The following is a 22,382-nucleotide window of genomic DNA, read 5'->3' on the forward strand; positions in this document are numbered from 1 at the left end:
TCAATCAAAGAACCCAGTTTCTCTCAAGACTTTTTCCTTCTGGGTTCTGCTAATTCTTCCATCCATTCCTCCCTTCAATGCTAGGGATAGTAACACTTCTACTGTCACTAGATCCAGGCTACTGCATTATCTCTCACAGCTTCCCTGTACCATGACCACAGCTTGGTAAGTGTCTCTAGTAGATCCTCCTTGACTTGTTTTGATATGCTATCTCTTTCCTGGCTCAAAGACAGTAATTATACCAGAAATAGCTCCAACAAACAGACCATCAAAATGAGATCTGGGACTGGATTCATTAGGAACACAATAATCTCTGAGATGTGCTAACATCCTGATTACTCAATTATCAATGGCAGCACAGGATGAAATGCAGATGAAGGGCAAGGTGTGAGATCAAATGGCCATGACATTTAATTGTGAGAGTAGCAAGAGTTATACAGATTGTGATTATTACCTAGATTCTTCTGATGGTCTCAAAGAGGAGTTAAAAATAACATCATAAATATACAATTTAAAACATGCATTAACAACCAGAAGTTTTTGTTGGCAGTTTTGAAGAAGTCCCTCATCCCCTGTACTCACAGAACATCTATGACGTAAGACACAGCCAAGAGTCTGATGTAAGGTCTGCAAAGATATAGTGCCAATTAAAATTTAAGTCTTCCAGGGGCTCCTGGGTGGTTCAGTTGGTTAAGCATCTGACTCTTAATCTTGGCAAAGGGACTGATCTCACAGTTTGTGAGTTCCAGCCCTGTGTTGGGCTCTGCACTGACAGTGCGGAGCCTGCTTGGAGTTCTCTCTCCCTCTCTCTCTGCCCCCTACCATACTCGTGCTCTCTCTCTCTCTCAAAATAAATAAACTTAAAAATTAAAAAAAAAAAAAAAAGCTTAAGCCTTCCAGGTTTCTTACACTATGAATGGAGAAGTGAGACCCTGAGATATGGGATGTGGACATTTTGCCAGACATAGAAGCTGAGAATTTTAAGCATCCTATTGGCAGAGACAATTCCTTTTCTTTATAGTATACTTTCTGAGGAAAAATCATTCCTCTGCATAAAAACCTTCCAATGACTCACGAATTAAGGGAAATTTTCCTTAGAACTCACTTCTACCACCTTTAATTGCCTCTAGGCCTGAAATGAAAGTTAAGATCTCAACATTGCTGGGGCAGTGAGATAAAAAGTGTTTAAACCAACAGGGGTAAAATTAAGTCATGTTTGGTCTGATACAATTTAGAGAAGTTCAAATTCCCTGGGATTCAGAATTTAATGAGAACTTGCAAATGGCATTAATAGTTGGTTGAGTAAATTCTTGGACTCCACGGTGGCCTTTTAAAGTGGCATTTAAATGCCAGGATTCTCTGAAGAAAGAGTCCAAAGAATCAGGGAATTAGAAATATTGGAATGGACCTATTATGTGCAATCTTCTCCTCTTGCCTAGCAAGACATTAAGAAATTCATTGGTAAGGGGTACACTAGCACCCACCACAGTTCTGTAGTGGTTTTTCTTTCTTAAGCCAGAAGTGACAGATGGTGCTGCAATAGAATTGGTTTCCCTGATCTGAGAATAATGGAATCCTGGACTGTTACAGGCCAGGTGACAGCATTTAGCCCTCAGAGACAAGGTGGAAGCAATCACTAAATAAACAATAGGGCAAAGTGCCAATCAAAGCATTTTGATTCAAAATGATCCTTAATGGTGACTGATTACAAGATCCCCCCAAATTAGAAGATTCTAATTCTTCTGGGCAAAAAGTGAATGAAAATCATAATTGGGATTCATGACCTGTTTCCAGTTCCCAGACTTGAGCCATTTCATAGACCTGGTCTCCAAGAAGGCTGGATCTCTTTAAGGAAGTACCCCATAATATGGCCACAGATATATACTGTGAAATTTTCCCCTAAACCATGCTGGAAGAGATATTTTCCAGGAAGATCATTCACTGAGAAATGGGTAATGTCTAGATGTTCTGGTGATTATTAGTTAATGGCTCTGAATGTACCCAGTAATTCTGAAACTCTACTGAGAGCCTCCAGTCAGAGAGCTTATGGAGGATCAAGTGAACAATGCAACATTACCCTGAATCCATCTCAAGAGGGTCCAAAGGGATCACAGATATTATCTATGCCATACCTCTGTAGTGGCTAGGGAGGCACACTGTTCAGAACTACCTCCAAGATGGCATAGTTGACTGGTAGTCTTTAGCTATTGCCATTTGCATTTACATGAATGAGCAACAGAATACCTTAACTGTCTAGTCCCAAGGATATAATCAGTTCTTGCTCCTTTATAATTAGTCTGGAGAGTACTTGATCATTTTATTATTTCACAGAATATCATGCTGGCCCATTACATGGGTAATGTTATGCCAACTGGATCTAATGAGAACTAATAGTGGTAGTGCCTGAGCAAGGAACATGTTTGGTAGAAGAAGGGAGAGAAGGCCTGTGGAAGTTCAAGGGTGTAACAGGAAAATGAAGTTTCTAGGGGTTGAGTAGTTTCATACAAATTAAGAAATTCTTCTAAAGTGGAGGATGAGATGTTGTGCCTGAACAGCCCACTACAAAGAGGTACAAATCTTGGTGGGCCTCTACAATTTGGAAATACCCTACATATGGTAGTCTGACCCACTTGGTCAGGGGAGGTAACCCATTAGTCTGTCAGTTTTCAACCTGACCTACAGTAAGAAAGGGCTCTATAACAGGTATAGGCCTCAATTCAAATTCTCCAGCCAAATGGGCTTTATGACCAGGAGATCCAGGGATATTCAAAGTATTGTGACACAGATACTGTTAAAAGTCTCTAGAAAGTCCCTGGATAGTTTTCAAAAAAGACCATGCCCTACTGTGCAGGTAATACTTCATTTAAAAACATCACCTGGCTTGTGACAAAACCCTGGTAGAGAAAAATGCCTGACCACAGGACACCAAATTATTATGCAACCTGAACTTCACATCATGAACTAGTTACTAACTGATGTTCTGAAACATAATAGTGGGCAAACAAAGCAGCATTTCATCGTATAATGGAAGGGAGTAGGTTTGAACAGGTCCAGGAGGGATAACTAAACTTCCTAATCAGGCAGCTTAGAATCTCATGGTACCTGATTTAACCCGTCTTCCTCAGTCCTCTCCTTTGGTTTACTGGCGAACTTCCTTAATACAAATTAAAAGAAAGGAGTAAGATCCTAGTTTAAAAATGGATTTGCAATCGATGTTATGATCAGCCAGAAGATGGATGATCCCAAAACTATAACCCTATTCAAAATTGTGTATTTGTCTATACCATGTGGAAGGATAAATGGACAGAGATATGAATCTAGAATAGACTGACTTATGAGAAGTGACAAAATGAGTTTGGTAAATGATCAGAGATTTGTAAAAGAAAATGGGAAAATGATGAAAAAGAGGTCTGGGGAAGAGGTATGAGAATGGACCTCTTAAATGGGCAGAGAATATAAAAATATTAACATACACTCTAAAAAAGGCTATCATTATTCAAGTGGAGAAGATGACTCTTTCCCAGTCTCTTTCCCAGGATAATCCAGTGCTTACTCAATAGACCCATGTACAAAGTGGCTATGGCCACAAGGATGGAGAGTGTGTATGAGCCCAATATGGTCTTTCACTCACAAATGCTGATCTGACTACTGCTACTGTTGAGTACCCAGCCTCCCAAAAGCATAAGCCAATGCTCAGCTTTCAATATGGCACAATTCCCCAGAAGAAACACTTGGCTATCTGATAGTAGATTGATTATATGGATCCCTATCCCTATGGAGTGAACACTGTTTTGTCCTCTAAAAGATAGACCTGTGTTCTAATTCATATGTTCTTTCTCTGCCTCATGTAGTGCAGCATGACTTTTAGATTTATGGAATGCCTTATCTATCACAACACTGCCTCCAAACAAAGAATATAGTTATGACAAAAGACGTGTGGCAATGGCAACACGGTCATGGATTTCACTGACCTCACTATATACTCCATCATTCAGGAGGGGCTTGAAAAGAGAGTGAAATGGCCTGATAAATGTTCAGCTACCATATCTATTTGAAAACAATTATTGTGAAGAGGACATGTGGTCCTACAGGATGCACTATTTGTGTTAAACCACAGCCAAAATATGATAATCTCCCTCCACAGATTGCACAGGTCTGGCAATCAAGAGGCAGAAGTAAACATAGTCCCTCTCATTATTACACTTAACGACCCACTTGAAAATTTTTACCTCCAGTCAACAAGACCTTAGCTTTGTTATTTTTAAGGTCCTAGTGCTCAAGTAGGCATGTTTCTACCATGAATCTTGACTACTACCAGAAAATTGATTAAATGGAAACCAAGACTATGCTTTGGCCATGTGGGGACTTTCCATGCAGCTGAACTAACAGGTACATGACAGACTACTGTACTGTCCAGAGTGACTGATTTTGATGACAAGGGGAAATTGAGTTCCTGCTATAGAATAGAGGCAACAGCTACACAATAAGTAGCACTATATTTGGAACCCAGGAAATCCAGCAGGGCATTTTTTTGGACTCTTTTTCCAATAGTACTGGTCAATGGAAAACTGTACCAATCCCCCAAATTCAAGAATACCAAAGACTCAGATTCCCCAGAATTGAGATTTATAGTCCATCACTAGGTAAAGAATTTCAGCCAAAGTAATGGCAGAGGGTAAAGAAGAATATGCAAAGAATATTGGAAGAAGGTAACTATGATTATCAACTCTCATGACTAGCTATTGAGCAGAGACTCAAGTACATTTATTTTACCTGTTTTTCTCTCTTCTTGTCCCACATCATGTGAAATAAGACTTCACATAGTCTCACTTTCTTCATGTGAAAAATACTGGTGGTGTCCACCATTGTAATTTCAGGAAAAGTATTCCTGAATTGATATTCACAATGATATCAGAATTGGTAGAACTTCATGTGTCCCCTTTGCTTGGGACACTTTTCTCCCAAATGAAGAGAGTACATGTTGAAGAATAAAGAGGTAAACTGTGCCAGATATCTTTCATTTTCCTCTTGACAACTCTACATCTCTTCCCACTCTCCTAAGCTGGCTTGTGTAGGATACATTTTCCTTGCTTTATGGTTTCTAGTTGAGTTTGGCCAAAGGGGATCCCTGGTAAGAGCTGGATGAAGGATCACCTCAGGATGGCTACATCACTAGACCAAAGGTCATTCTCCTCTCAAAGTGGTCCTTTATGATCCTGTCCTTAAGTTTTGGTAATCTATTCACTCCTCCTCCCTCAGGCCTAAGCGTGATAGCAGTTTCTCTATGTGAGGACAGCAACCAATACAGGCAGGTCTTACAGATTACATTCCTTAAGAGAAAGAATGTACACAGGAGACATCCTGGATTTTTATCTGAGGGTATGTTTCAAATTATGGCACAGAGAAATGGAATTCAAATGGTAGTTCCACAAGGAAATAAAAGTAGGAATTCAGGGTTGTCAAAGTAGATGGGATTTGAGAGCAAAGGCAACTGTGGAAAAGGAGCCACTACATCCAAATACAAATTCTTTCCAATGGCTGATCCATCAGCTGCACATGCACAACCAACCACTTGACCACTAAAAAATGGCAGAAAAGAACATGCAGGAGGCAAATGAGCTGTGTAGAGAGCTGTGTTGTGCTGAGGAGACACAGGTTGGAGTTTAAGCTCTGCCACAGGGAAAAGGTCTAGTAAGCATGTAAGTAAGGATTTGTAAGTAAGGATTTTTTTTTTCACGTTTATTTATTTATTTTTTTGGGACAAAGAGAGACAGAGCATGAACGGGGGAGGGGCAGAGAGAGAGGGAGACACAGAATCCGAAACAGGCTCCAGGGTCTGAGCCATCAGCCCAGAGCCTGACGCGGGGCTCGAACTCACGGACCGCGAGATCGTGACCTGGCTGAAGTCGGACGCTTAACTGACTGCGCCACCCAGGCGCCCCATGTAAGTAAGGATTTAAGATGAGAAAAAAGAAGGTACAATGTTCTAAGTAAACAAGCCTTGAAATGAGGATGAATCTAAAATATAACAGCTCTAATAAAGCCTAAAACCAAACTTCAAAAGGATCAAAAGCATCTGCCAGATCCTACTTGCCTCCCTGAAGAAAATTTTAAAGATATTATCATCCAGACTCTCTATAATATTTCACTTACATGTGGCATTACTTAAAAAATTATGAGGCATACCTGCTAACACACACACATACTCAAAATTAAGAGGCAAAACCAGTAAAAAAAAAAAAAATCTCCAACACAGAATTCAGATAGTTAGAAGTTATTTAAAGTAACTAATATGTTTAAGAAAAGAATTTGGCACATATAGATGAAAATATAGATTTCTGCAAAGAACTGAAATCTGTTTGAAAAAATCGAGTGAAACATTCTACAACTGAGAAATATAGTATCTGAAGTTAAGAAATTACTAGATGTGTATATCAGCATACTAGACATAGCATAAGACTGGATTAGTGATCCAAAGACAGGCCAATAAAAAAATACCCAAAGTGATTTATAACAATACACCCCTAAGCCTCATTCCATGTTTTGGTTTGTTTTGGTTGAGTGTTTCCAGTTTGCAAACTGTCTTTCTGATGTGTGCAAAATATATTTATTACTACTTTGGTGATTTATAGTTTTATTTCTGTTATTTCTCAGCTTTTGACATGTGTCAAATTTTCATATTATAAGTAACCTCTAAAAGAACAGTATAACTAAAAAGTAATATAGCAGGAAACAAAATGTTAGAAACATTTAACCTAAAAAAAAAAAGGTAAGAAATGAAGGACAAAGGGAAACTAAAGGAAGAAAGAACAAATGAGACAAAATAAATAGCAAGAGGAGAGACTTAAACCAAACGCCATCACAATAATCTCATTAAATAAAAATAAAAACTCGAATATTTTAAAATAAATATTACATTGTTTATATAAAATATACTTTAAATAGACAAGAAAGGATTAAAAGTAAAGAATGAAGGGGTGCCTGGGTGGCTCAGTTGGTTAAGCATCAGACTGTTGATTTTGGCTCAGCATGATCTCACAATTTGGGAGACAGAACCCTGTGTCAGGATCTTGTGCTGGCAGCATTGAGCCTACTCTGTCTCTCTCTGCCCCCCCCCCGCCAAAATAAACATTTTTATTCTTTATTATTATTATTTTTTAATGTTTATATTCGAGAGAGAAAGAGAGCATGAGCGGGGCAGGGGCAGAGGGAGAGGGAGACACAGAAACCTAAGGAGGCTCCAGGCTCTGAGCTTTCAGCACAGAGCCCGATGAGGGGCTCCAACTCGCAAACTGAATAATAAGCTGTGGTTATTTAGGGGTGCGATTCTGCGAGGCTGGACAAAGAACAACTAAGAGGGAAAGTATGTATCCTTAAAAATTGTAGTCTAAGGATTCTAGTCAAGATGGCGGCGTAGGAGGACGCTGGGCTCACCGTGCGTCCTGCTGATCACTTAGATTCCACCTACACCTGCCTAAATAACCCAGAAAACCGCCAGAGGATTAGCAGAACGGAGTCGCCAGAGCCAAGCGCAGACGAGAGGCCCACGGAAGAGGGTAGGAAGGGTGGCGAGGCGGTGCACGCTCCACGGACTGGCGGGAGGGAGCTGGGGCGGCTCTCCGGCCAAGCAGAACCCCGAGTCTGGCTTGCAAAAGCGGAGGGGCCTGACGGACTGTGTTCCGGCAGCAAGCGCGACTTAGCGTCTGGGAGGACATAAGTTAGCAGCTCTGCTCGGAAAGCGGGAAGGCTGGAGGACAAAGGGAGGGAGAGCTGCTGAGCCCCCCGGACGACAGAGCTCAGTTTGGCAGGGAATAAAGGCGTTCACCAGCGCCACCTCCCCTGCCCATCCCCCAGCCAAAATCCCAAAGGGAACCAGTTCCTGCCAGGGAACTTGCTTGCTCCATGCAAACACCCAACTTGCGCTTCTGCGGAGCCAAAACTCCGGCGGGTCTGACTCCCTCCCGCTGCCACAGGGCACCTCCTGAAGTGGATCACCTAAGGAGAAGCGAGCTAAGCCTGCCCCTCCTGCCACCGTGCACCTTGCCTACCCACCCCACTAATACGCCAGATCCCCAGCATCACAAGCCTGGCAGTGTGCAAGTAGCCCAGATGGGCCACGCCACCCCACAGTGAATCCCGCCCCTAGGAGAGGGGAAGAGAAGGCACACACCAGTCTGACTGTGGCCCCAGTGGTGGGCTGCGGGCAGACATCAGGTCTGACTGCGGCCCCGCCCACCAACTCCAGTTATACACCACAGCACAGGGGAAGTGCCCTGCAGGTCCTCACCACGCCAGGGACTATCCAAAATGACCAAACGGAAGAATTCCCCTCAGAAGAATCTCCAGGAAATAACAACAGCTAATGAGCTGATCAAAAAGGATTTAAATAATATAACAGAAAGTGAATTTAGAATAATAGTCATAAAATTAATCGCTGGGCTTGAAAACAGTATACAGGACAGCAGAGAATCTCTTGATACAGAGATCAAGGGACTAAGGAACAGTCACGAGGAGCTAAAACACGCTTTAAATGAAATGCAAAACAAAATGGAAACCACCACGGCTCAGATTGAAGAGGCAGAGGAGAGAATAGGTGAACTAGAAGATAAAGTTATAGAAAAAGAGGAAGCTGAGAAAAAGAGAGATAAAAAAATCCAGGAGTATGAGGGGAAAATTAGTGAACTAAGGGATACACTAAAAAGAAATAATATACGCATAATTGGTATCCCAGAGGAGGAAGAGAGAGGGAAAGGTGCTGAAGGGGTACTTGAAGAAATTATAGCTGAGAACTTCCCTGAACTGGGGAAGGAAAAAGGCATTGAAATCCAAGAGGCACGGAGAACTCCCTTCAGACGTAACTTGAATCGATCTTCTGCACGACATATCATAGTGAAACTGGCAAAATACAAGGATAAAGAGAAAATTCTGAAAGCAGCAAGGGGTAAACGTGCCCTCACATATAAAGGGAGACCTATAAGACTCATGACTGATCTCTCTTTTGAAACTTGGCAGGCCAGAAAGAATTGGCACGAGATTTTCAGGGTGCTAGACAGAAAAAATATGCAGCCGAGAATCCTTTATCCAGCAAGTCTGTCATTTAGAATAGAAGGAGAGAGAAAGGTCTTCCCAAACAAACAAAAACTGAAGGAATTTGTCACCACTAAACCAGCCCTACAAGAGATCCTAAGGGGGACCCTGTGAGACAAAGTACCAGAGGCATCACTACAAGCATAAAACATACACACATCACAATGACTCTAAACCCATATCTTTCTATAACAACACTGAATGTAAAGGGATTAAATGCGCCAACCAAAAGACATAGGGTATCAGAATGGATAAAAAAACAAGACCCATCTATTTGCTGTCTACAAGAGACTCATTTTAGACCTGAGGACACCTTTAGATTGAGAGGGAGGGGATGGAGAACTATTTATCATGCGACTGGAACCCAAAAGAAAGCTGGAGTAGCCATACTTATATCAGACAAACTAGACTTTAAATTAAAGGCTGTAACAAGAGATGAAGAAGGACATTATATAATAGTTACAGGGTCTAACCATCAGGAAGAGCTAACAATTATAAAAGTCTATGCGCCGAATACCGAAGCCCCCAAATATATAAAACAATTACTCATAAACATAAGCAACCTTATTGATAAGAATGTGGTAATTGCAGGGACTTTAACACCCGCTTACAGAAATGGATAGATCATCTAGACACATGGTCAATAAAGAAACAAGGGCCCTGAATGAGACATTGGATCAGATGGACTTGACAGACATATTTAGAACTCTGCATCCCAAAGCAACAGAATATACTTTCTTCTCGAGTGCACATGGAACATTCTCCAGGATAGATCATATACTGGGTTACAAAACAGCCCTTCATAAGTTTACAAGAATTGAAATTATACCATGCATACTTTCAGACCACAATGCTATGAAGCTTGAAATCAACCACAGAAAAAAGTCTGGAAACCTCCAAAAGCATGGAGGTTAAAGAACACCCTACTAACGAATGAGTGGGTCAACCAGGCAATTAGAGAAGAAATAAAAAAATATATGGAAACAAACGAAAATGAAAATACAACAATCCAAACGCTTTGGGACGCAGCAAAGGCTGTCCTGAGAGGAAAATACATTGCAATCCAGGCCTATCTCAAGAAACAAGAAAAATCCCAAATACAAAATCTAACAGCACACCTAAAGGAACTAGAAGCAGAACAGCAAAGGCAGCCTAAACCCAGCAGAAGAGAAATAATAAAGATCAGAGCAGAAATAAACAATATAGAATCTAAAAACACTGTAGAGCAGATCAACGAAACCAAGAGTTGGTTTTTTGAAAAAATAAACAAAATTGACAAACCTCTCGCCAGGCTTCTCAAAGAGAAAAGGGAGATGACCCAAATAGATAAAATCATGAATGAAAATGGAATTATTACAACCAATCCCTCAGAGATACAAACAATTATCAGGGAATACTATGAAAAATTATATGCCAACAAATTGGACAACCTGGAAGAAATGGACAAATTCCTGAACACCCACACGCTTCCAAAACTCAATCAGGAGGAAATAGAAAGCTTGAACAGACCCATAACCAGTGAAGAAATTGAATCGGTTATCAAAAATCTCCCAACAAATAAGAGTCCAGGACCAGATGGCTTCCCAGGGGAGTTCTACCAGACATTTAAAGCAGAGATAATACCTATCCTTCTCAAGCTATTCCAAGAAATAGAAAGAGAAGGAAAACTTCCAGACTCATTCTATGAAGCCAGTATTACTTTGATTCCTAAACCAGACAGAGACCCAGTAAAAAAAGAGAACTACAGGCCAATATCCCTGATGAATATGGATGCAAAAATTCTCAATAAGATACTAGCAAATCGAATTCAATGGCATATAAAAAGAATTATTCACCATGATCAAGTGGGATTCATTCCTGGGATGCAGGGCTGGTTCAACATTCGCAAATCAATCAACGTGATACATCACATTAACAACAAAAAAGATAAGAACCATATGATCCTGTCAATCGATGCAGAAAAGGCCTTTGACAATATCCAGCACCCTTTCTTAATAAAAACCCTTGAGAAAGTCGGGATAGAAGGAACATACTTAAAGATCATAAAAGCCATTTATGAAAAGCCCACAGCTAACATCATCCTCAACAGGGAAAAACTGAGAGCTTTTTCCCTGAGATCAGGAACACGACAGGGATGCCCACTCTCACCGCTGTTGTTTAACATACTGCTGGAAGTTCTAGCATCAGCAATCAGACAACAAATGGAAATCAAAGGCATCAAAATTGGCAAAGATGAAGTCAAGCTTTCGCTTTTTGCAGATGACATGATATTATATATGGAAAATCCGATAGACTCCACCAAAAGTCTGCTAGAACTGATACATGAATTCATCAAAGTTGCAGGATACAAAATCAATGTACAGAAATCAGTTGCATTCTTATACACTAACAATGAAGCAACAGAAAGACAAATCAAGAAACTGATCCCATTCACAATTGCACCAAGAAGCATAAAATACCTAGGAATAAATCTAACCAAAGATGTAAAGGATCTGTATGCTGAAAACTATAGAAAGCTTATGAAGGAAATTGAAGAAGATTTAAAGAAATGGAAAGACATTCCCTGCTCATGGATTGGAAAAATAAATATTGTCAAAATGTCAATACTACCCAAAGCTATCTACACATTCAATGCAATCCCAATCAAAATTGCACCAGCATTCTTCTCAAAACTAGAACAAGCAATCCTAAAATTCATATGGAACCACAAAAGGCCCCGAATAGCCAAAGGAATTTTGAAGAAGACCAAAGCAGGAGGCATCACAATCCCAGACTTTAGCCTCTACTACAAAGCTGTCATCATCAAGACAGCATGGTATTGGCACCAAAACAGACACACAGACCAATGGAATAGAATAGAAACCCCAGAACTAGACCCACAAACGTATGGCCAACTCATCTTTGACAAAGCAGGAAAGAACATCCAATGGAAAAAAGACAGCCTCTTTAACAAATGGTGCTGGGAGAACTGGACAGCAACATGCAGAAGGTTGAAACTAGACCACTTTCTCACACCATTCACAAAAATAAACTCAAAATGGATAAAGGACCTAAATGTGAGACAGGAAACCATCAAAACCTTAGAGGAGAAAGCAGGAAAAGACCTCTCTGACCTCAGCCATAGCAAATTCTTACTCGACACATCCCCAAAGGCAAGGGAATTAAAAGCAAAAGTGAATTACTGGGACCTTATGAAGATAAAAAGCTTCTGCACAGCAAAGGAAACAACCAACAAAACTAAAAGGCAACCAACGGAATGGGAAAAAATATTTGCAAATGACATATCGGACAAAGGGCTAGTATCCAAAATCTATAAAGAGCTCACCAAACTCCACACCCGAAAAACAAATAACCCAGTGAAGAAATGGGCAGAAAACATGAATAGACACTTCTCTAAAGAAGACATCTGGATGGCCAACAGGCACATGAAAAGATGTTCAGCGTCGCTCCTCATCAGGAAAATACAAATCAAAACCACACTCAGGTATCACCTCACGCCATTCAGAGTGGCCAAAATGAACAAATCAGGAGACTATAGATGCTGGAGAGGATGTGGAGAAACGGGAACCCTCTTGCACTGTTGGTGGGAATGCAAATTGGTGCAGCCGCTCTGGAAAGCAGTGTGGAGGTTCCTCAGAAAATTAAAAATAGACCTACCCTATGACCCAGCAATAGCACTGCTAGGAATTTATCCAAGGGATACAGGAGTACTGATGCATAGGGCCACTTGTACCCCAATGTTCATAGCAGCACTCTCAACAATAGCCAAATTATGGAAAGAGCCTAAATGTCCATCAACTGATGAATGGATAAAGAAATTGTGGTTTATATACACAATGGAATATTACGTGGCAATGAGAAAAAATGAAATATGGCCTTTTGTAGCAACGTGGATGGAACTGGAGAGTGTGATGCTAAGTGAAATAAGCCATACAGAGAAAGACAGATACCATATGGTTTCACTCTTATGTGGACCCTGAGAAACTTAACAGGAACCCATGGGGGAGGGGAAGGAAAAAAAAAAGAGGTTAGAGTGCGAGAGAGGCAAAGCATAAGAGACTGTTAAAAACTGAGAACAAACTGAGGGTTGATGGGGGCTGGGAGGGAGGAGAGAGTGGGTGATGGGTATTGAGGAGGGCACCTTTTGGGATGAGCACTGGGTGTTGTATGGAAACCAATTTGTCAATAAATTTCATATAAAAAAATTGTAGTCTAAATAGCCACTGAAGTTTGTATAAGATTAGAAGATGCTCAAATTCTAAGAAGCTGAATCTCTGGAAATTTCATAGAAACACTAAAAAGACTGTATTAGAGGTTGGACCAATTCAGGCTTACTGTAAAGACCACTCAAGACATGCCCTAACGAAGCTTAAAAGCAAGTCTTGAAAGGGGCACCTGGGTGACTCAGTTGGTTAATCATCTGACTTCAGCTGAGGTCATGGTTTGATCTTATGGTTTCTTGAGTTCAAACCCCACGTCCGGCTCTATGCTGACAGCTCAGAGCCTGGAGACTGCTTCAGATTCCCTCTCTTTCTACCCCTCCCCTGCTCACACACTGTCTCTCTCAAAAATAAACATTAAAAAAAAATTTAAAAAAGCAAGTCTTGAAAGACTCAAATAATCCACAAGTTACTTCCATTCCAGAATCAAATTCAACATTGTCTGAAATAAGAGAATGACATGGATGGAGCTAGAGTGTATTATGCTAAGGAAAATAAGTCAGTCAGAGAAAGACAAATACCATATGATTGCACTCATATATGGAATTTAAGAAACAAGAAAAGATGAACATGGGGGGGAAAAAGAGAAGCAAAACCATAAGTAAGTTCTCTTACTTATAGAGAACAAACTGAGGGTTTCTGGAGGGGAGGTGGGAAGAGGAGGTGGGAAGGGGGATGGGTTAAATGGGTTATGGATATTTAAGGAGGGTACTAGTTGTGAAGAGCAATGCGTGTTACATGTAAGTGATGAATCACTAAGTTCTACTCCTGAAACTCATATTACACTATATGTTAACTAAGTGGAATTTAAATAAAACTTAGATAGACTACATGTGTCAGTTAAATTGATGTATAAATATCATTTAAGAAAACTGAAATAAAAATTAACGGTGGTCAGAAAACTAAGACTAGAAGGGGATTTTCTTAATCTGAGTATCTTTGTCACAAAAACCATAGCTAATGTTAATGATGAAATATGGAAAACTCTCCTTCTAAGTTTGAGACTAAGACAAGGATGGGTTTCACCATTTCTATTCAGTAGTGTAGTAGAGGTTCTAACAAATTTAATAAGACAAGAAAAAGAAGTATTAGAAAGGAAGAACTAAAATTATCATTTCTCATAGATGTGATTGTATAAATAGAATATCCAAGAGAATCTGCAACTACAAATTATTAGAGTTAATGGATGAATGTAGTAAAATTACTAATAATAAGGTTAACATGCAAAAATTCAATTATGTTTTTATATGCCAGCATCAAACAGATAATCCCCTGATTTTATAATTAAAATTTATAAAAATACACAATAAAAAATAAAATAACCAAGACAGTATTGAAGAAAAACAAAGCTGGAAGGTTCACATTACCAAATATCAAAACATTAAAAAGCTACTTAGTAAATAAGAGAGTGTAGCACTGATTTAAGGACAGAGCAGTGGAGAAGAAAAAGACCAACATATATAACATTACATGAGATGTGCAACCATAATTCAGTGAGGAAAGAATAGTCTTTTCAATAAATACTGCCAGGTCAACTGAATAGACAAATTTTTAAGAAAGTCTTTGAACACTATGTCAAAAAGAAAAAAAAAATAATAAAAATTGCAAGTGTTGACAAGAATGTGGAAAAACTGACACCCCAGTTCACTGCTTGTGAGAAAGCAAAATGGTGTAGCCACTGTGGAAAACAGTAGTAGTTCCTAAAAAGTTAAACACAGAATTACCATTTGATCAAGCAAGCCCACTTTTAGGTATATGCACAAAAGAACTGAAGGCAGAGACTCAAACACACTTACACACTAATGTTTATAGCAGCATGATCTACAATAGCCCAAATATGGAAGCAAGCCACAGACAGATAAACAAAAACAAAAAATGCAGTATATCCAGTGAAATATTATTCAGGCTGAAACAGGAAATGCTGATACTTGCAACAGCATAAACAAACCCTGAACACATTATGTGAAATAAGCCGAACACAGAAGGACAAATATTGTATGATTCCACTTATATGAGGTACCTAGAACTGGCAAACTCATAAAGACAGAAAATAGATTAGTGCTCACCTGGGGGTTGGGGGAAGGAGGGAGTAGGGAATTATTGTTTAATGGGTACAAAACTTCTGTTTGGGATGATTTCAAAAGTTCCAGATATGAATAATGGTGATGGTTGCATAGCACTGTTAATGTACTTAGTACCATTAAATTGTACACCTAAAAAAGATTAAAGCGGTAAAATTGATCTCAAGGTCATCATCATGAGTGAAAAAAGCCAATTTCCTAACATTATACTATAGGATTCCATTCTTATAATATTCTCAAAATGAAAACATTATATATATAGAGAAACAAATATATATATTGAAGAAACAAAGGTTGTCAGAGTTTGGGGGAGAAGGCTTGCTATAAAGTCTGAGGGAGTTCTTCTGTGGGATGTAAAATTGGTCTTTTGTGGTCATATTTATTCCTATATACATATGAAAATATTTCATAAAACTATACACATGAAAAAGGAGTATATATAAAAACCGATGATATCTGAGTAAACTCTGTGGTCTAGTTAATTGTATTGTGCCTATGTCAATTTCCTGGTTTTGATAATGCTCTATAATTATTTAAATACACCATTAAAGGAAAGTGGGTAATGGGTACACAGATCCTTCTGTATTAATTTTGCAACTAACTTATGAGGAGCCTATAATTATTTCAAAAAAGAAGTTTTAAAATTATGAGAGGAAAAATAATTCCTTTATTTAAAAGCAAATACATTAGGGGCACCTGGGTGGCTCAGTCGGTTAAGCGTCCGACTTCAGCTCAGGTCATGATCTCACTGCTCCTGAGTTTGAGCCCCGAACCAGGCTCTGTGCTGATAGCTCGGAGTCTGGAGCCTGCTTCGGATTCTGTGTCTCCACCTCTCTCTCTCTCTCTTATGCTCTCTCTCTCAAAAAAAAAAAAAAATTAAAAAAATTAAAAAAACAAACATTAAAGCTGGTGTCATATACCCGAATTAAAAAAATTCTTGGTTTTTAAAAATAAAAGTTGAAAGAAAGGCAAGATGGCGGCTTAGGAGGACGCTGGGCTCACCGCGCGTCCTGCTGATCACTTAGATTCCACCTACACCTGCCTAAATAACCCAGAAAACCGCCAGAGGATTAGCAGAACAGAGTCGCCGGAGCCAAACGCAGACGAGAGGCCCACGGAAGAGGGTAGGAAGGGCGGCGAGGCGGTGCGCGCTCCACGGACTGGCGGGAGGGAGCCGGGGCGGAGGGGCGGCTCGCCGGCCAAGCAGAGCCCTCGAGTCAGGCTTGCAAAAGCGGAGGGGCCTGACGGACTGTGTTTACACAACAAGCGCGACTTAGCGTCTGGGAGGTCATAAGTTAACAGCTCTGCTCGAAAAGCGGGAAGGCTGGAGGACAAAGGGAGGGAGAGCTGCTGAGCCCCCTGACAACAGAGCTCAGTTTGGTGGGGAACAAAGGCACTCGCCAGCGCCATTTCCCCCGCCCATCCCCCAGCCAAAATCCCAAAGAGAACCAGTTCCTGCCAGGGAACTTCCTCTCTCCGCGCAAACACCCAACTCTGCGCTTCTGTGGAGCCAAACCTCCGGCAGCGGATCTGACTCCCTCCCGCTGCCACAGGGCCCCTCCTGAAGGGGATCACCTAAGGAGAAGTGATCTAAGCCTGCCCCTCCTGCCCCCGTGCACCTTGCCTACCCACCCCAGCTAATACGCCAGATCCCCAGCATCACAAGCCTGGCAGGGTGCAAGGAGCCCAGACGAGCCACAGCACCCCACAGTGAATCCCGCCCCTAGGAGAGGGGAAGAGAAGGCACACACCAGTCTGACTGTGGCCCCAGCGGTGGGCTGGGGGCAGACATCAGGTCTGACTGCGGCCCCGCCCACCAACTCCAGTTATACACCACAGCACAGGGGAAGTGCCCTGCAGGTCCTCACCACGCCAGGGACTATCCAAAATGACCAAACGGAAGAATTCCCCTCAGAAGAATCTCCAGGAAATAACAACAGCTAATGAGCTGATCAAAAAGGATTTAAATAATATAACAGAAAGTGAATTTAGAATAATAGTCATAAAATTAATCGCTGGGCTTGAAAACAGTATACAGGACAGCAGAGAATCTCTTGCTACAGAGATCAAGGGACTAAGGAACAGTCACGAGGAGCTGAAAAGCGCTTTAAATGAAATGCATAACAAAATGAAACCACCACAGCTCGGCTTAAAGAGGCAGAGGAGAGAATAGGTGAACTAGAAGATAAAGTTATGGAAAAAGAGGAAGCTGAGAAAAAGAGAGATAAAAAAATCCAGGAGTATGAGGGGAAAATTAGAGAACTAAGTGATACCCTAAAAAGAAATAATATACGCATAATTGGTATCCCAGAGGAGGAAGAGAGAGGGAAAGGTGCTGAAGGGGTACTTGAAGAAATTATAGCTGAGAACTTCCCTGAACTGGGGAAGGAAAAAGGCATTGAAATCCAAGAGGCACAGAGAACTCCCTTCAGATGTAACTTGAATCGATCTTCTGCACGACATATCATAGTGAAACTGGCAAAATACAAGGATAAAGAGAAAATTCTGAAAGCAGCAAGGGGTAAACGTGCCCTCACATATAAAGGGAGACCTATAAGACTCATGACTGATCTCTCTTTTGAAACTTGGCAGGCCAGAAAGAATTGGCACGAGATTTTCAGGGTGCTAGACAGAAAAAATATGCAGCCGAGAATCCTTTATCCAGCAAGTCTGTCATTTAGAATAGAAGGAGAGATAAAGGTCTTCCCAAACAAACAAAAACTGAAGGAATTTGTCACCACTAAACCAGCCCTACAAGAGATCCTAAGGGGGACCCTGTGAGACAAAGTCCCAGAGACATCACTACAAGCATAAAACATAAAGACATCACAATGACTCTAAACCCATATCTTTCTATAACAACACTGAATGTAAAGGGATTAAATGCGCCAACCAAAAGACATAGGGTATCAGAATGGATAAAAAAAACAAGACCCATCTATTTGCTGTCTACAAGAGACTCATTTTAGACCGGAGGACACCTTTAGATTGAGAGTGAGGGGATGGAGAACTATTTATCATGCGACTGGAACCCAAAAGAAAGCTGGAGTAGCCATACTTATATCAGACAAACTAGACTTTAAATTAAAGGCTGTAACAAGAGATGAAGAAGGACATTATATAATAGTTACAGGGTCTATCCATCAGGAAGAGCTAACAATTATAAATGTCTATGCGCCGAATACCGGAGCCCCCAAATATATAAAACAATTACTCATAAACACAAGCAACCTTATTGATAAGAATGTGGTCATTGCAGGGGACTTTAACACCCCACTTACAGAAATGGATAGATCATCTAGACACACGGTCAATAAAGAAACAAGGGCCCTGAATGAGACATTGGATCAGATGGACTTGACAGATATATTTAGAACTCTGCATCCCAAAGCAACAGAATATACTTTCTTCTCGAGTGCACATGGAACATTCTCCAAGATAGATCATATACTGGGTCACAAAACAGCCCTTCATAAGTTTACAAGAATTGAAATTATACCATGCTTACTTTCAGACCACAATGCTATGAAGCTTGAAATCAACCACAGAAAAAAGTCTGGAAAACCTCCAAAAGCATGGAGGTTAAAGAACACCCTACTAACGAATGAGTGGGTCAACCAGGCAATTAGAGAAGAAATAAAAAAATATATGGAAACAAACGAAAATGAAAATACAACAATCCAAACGCTTTGGGACGCAGCAAAGGCAGTCCTGAGAGGAAAATACATTGCAATCCAGGCCTATCTCAAGAAACAAGAAAAATCCCAAATACAAAATCTAACAGCACACCTAAAGGAAATAGAAGCAGAACAGCAAAGGCAGCCTAAGCCCACCAGAAGAAGAGAAATAATAAAGATCAGAGCAGAAATAAACAATATAGAATCTAAAAACACTGTAGAGCAGATCAACGAAACCAAGAGTTGGTTTTTTGAAAAAATAAACAAAATTGACAAACCTCTCGCCAGGCTTCTCAAAAAGAAAAGGGAGATGACCCAAATAGATAAAATCATGAATGAAAATGGAATTATTACAACCAATCCCTCAGAGATACAAACAATTATCAGGGAATACTATGAAAAATTATATGCCAACAAATTGGACAACCTGGAAGAAATGGACAAATTCCTGAACACCCACACGCTTCCAAAACTCAATCAGGAGGAAATAGAAAGCTTGAACAGACCCATAACCAGTGAAGAAATTGAATCGGTTATCAAAAATCTCCCAACAAATAAGAGTCCAGGACCAGATGGCTTCCCAGGGGAGTTCTACCAGACATTTAAAGCAGAGATAATACCTATCCTTCTCAAGTTATTCCAAGAAATAGAAAGGGAAGGAAAACTTCCAGACTCATTCTATGAAGCCAGTATTACTTTGATTCCTAAACCAGACAGAGACCCAGTAAAAAAAGAGAACTACAGGCCAATATCCCTGATGAATATGGATGCAAAAATTCTCAATAAGATACTAGCAAATCGAATTCAATGGCATATAAAAAGAATTATTCACCATGATCAAGTGGGATTCATTCCTGGGATGCAGGGCTGGTTCAACATTCGCAAATCAATCAATGTGATACATCACATTAACAAAAAAAAAGAGAAGAACCATATGATCCTGTCAAACGATGCATAAAAGGCCTTTGACAAAATCCAGCACCCTTTCTTAATAAAAACCCTTGAGAAAGTCGGGATAGAAGGAACATACTTAAAGATCATAAAAGCCATTTATGAAAAGCCCACAGCTAACATCATCCTCAACGGGGGAAAAACTGAGAGCTTTTCCCCTGAGATCAGGAACACGACAAGGATGCCCACTCTCACCGCTGCTGTGTAACATAGTGCTGGAAGTTCTAGCATCAGCAATGAGACAACAAAAGGAAATCAAAGGCATCAAAATTGGCAAAGATGAAGTCAAGCTTTCGCTTTTTGCAGATGACATGATATTATACATGGAAAATCCGATAGACTCCACCAAAAGTCTGCTAGAACTGATATATGAATTCATCAAAGTTGCAGGATACAAAATCAATGTACAGAAATCAGTTGCATTCTTATACACTAACAATGAAGCAACAGAAAGACAAATCAAGAAACTGATCCCATCCACAATTGCACCAAGAAGCATAAAATACCTAGGAATAAATCTAACCAAAGATGTAAAGGATCTGTATGCTGAAAACTATAGAAAGCTTATGAAGGAAATTGAAGAAGATTTAAAGAAATGGAAAGACATTCCCTGCTCATGGATTGGAAAAATAAATATTGTCAAAATGTCAATACTACCCAAAGCTATCTACACATTCAATGCAATCCCAATCAAAATGGCACCAGCATTCTTCTCAAAACTAGAACAAGCAATCCTAAAATTCATATGGAACCACAAAAGGCCCCGAATAGCCAAAGGAATTTTGAAGAAGACGACCAAAGCAGGAGGCATCACAATCCCAGACTTTAGCCTCTACTACAAAGCTGTCATCATCAAGACAGCATGGTATTGGCACCAAAACAGACACATAGACCAATGGAATAGAATAGAAACTCCAGAACTAGACCCACAAACGTATGGCCAACTCATCTTTGACAAAGCAGGAAAGAACATCCAATGGAAAAAAGACAGCCTCTTTAACAAATGGTGCTGGGAGAACTGGACAGCAACATGCAGAAGGTTGAAACTAGACCACTTTCTCACACCTTTCACAAAAATAAACTCAAAATGGATAAAGGACCTGAATGTGAGACAGGAAACCATCCAAACCCTAGAGGACAAAGCAGGAAAAGACCTCTCTGACCTCAGCCGTAGCAATCTCTTACTTGACACATCCCCAAAGGCAAGGGAATTAAAAGCAAAAGTGAATTACTGGGACCTTATGAAGATAAAAAGCTTCTGCACAGCAAAGGAAACAACCAACAAAACTAAAAGGCAACCAACGGAATGGGAAAAGATATTTGCAAATGACATATCGGACAAAGGGCTAGTATCCAAAATCTATAAAGAGCTCACCAAACTCCACACCCGAAAAACAAATAACCCAGTGAAGAAATGGGCAGAAAACATGAATAGACACTTCTCTAAAGAAGACATCTGGATGGCCAACAGGCACATGAAAAGATGTTCAGCGTCGCTCCTCATCAGGGAAATACAAATCAAAACCACACTCAGGTATCACCTCACGCTAGTCAGAGTGGCCAAAATGAACAAATCAGGAGACTATAGAAAGATGCTGGTGAGGATGTGGAGTAAAGGGAACCTCTTGCACTGTTGGTGGGAATGCAAACTGGTGCAGCCGCTCTGGAAAGCAGTGTGGAGGTTCCTCAGAAAATTAAAAATAGACCTACCCTATGACCCAGCAATAGCACTGCTAGGAATTTATCCAAGGGATACAGGAGTACTGATGCATAGGGCCACTTGTACCCCAATGTTCATAGCAGCACTCTCAACAATAACCAAATGATGGAAAGAGCCTAAATGTCCATCAACTGATGAATGGATAAAGAAATTGTGGTTTATATACACAATGGAATATTACGTGGCAATGAGAAAAAATGAAATATGGCCTTTTGTAGCAACGTGGATGGAACTGGAGAGTGTGATGCTAAGTGAAATAAGCCATACAGAGAAAGACAGATACCATATGGTTTCACTCTTATGTGGATCCTGAGAAACTTAACAGGAACCCATGGGGGAGGGGAAGGAAAAAAAAAAAAAGAGGTTAGAATGGGAGAGAGCCAAAGCATAAGAGACTGTTAAAAACTGAGAACAAACTGAGGGTTGATGGGGGGTGGGAGGGAGGAGAGGGTGGGTGATGGGTATTGAGGAGGGCACCTTTTGGGATGAGCACTGGGTGTTGTATGGAAACCAATTTGTCAATAAATTTCATAAATAAAAATAAAAATAAAAATAAAAATAAATAAAAATAAATAAAATAAAATAAAATAAAATAAAATAAATAAAATTTAAATAAAAATTAAAAAAAAAATAAAAGTTATGTTGG

At 40.2% G+C, this 22,382-nt stretch overlaps 1 protein-coding gene across 3 annotated transcripts in view; it reads right to left on the reverse strand.

Moving 5' to 3' along the window:
- Positions 1-22,382, reverse strand: part of ADAD1 (adenosine deaminase domain containing 1) — a 120,859-nt gene that overhangs the window by 31,264 nt on the left and 67,213 nt on the right. The gene's annotated exons all lie outside the window — the stretch shown is intronic.

Source organism: Prionailurus bengalensis, chromosome B1, assembly GCF_016509475.1.
Source record: "Prionailurus bengalensis isolate Pbe53 chromosome B1, Fcat_Pben_1.1_paternal_pri, whole genome shotgun sequence".
Classification (NCBI taxonomy): Eukaryota; Metazoa; Chordata; class Mammalia; order Carnivora; family Felidae; genus Prionailurus; species Prionailurus bengalensis.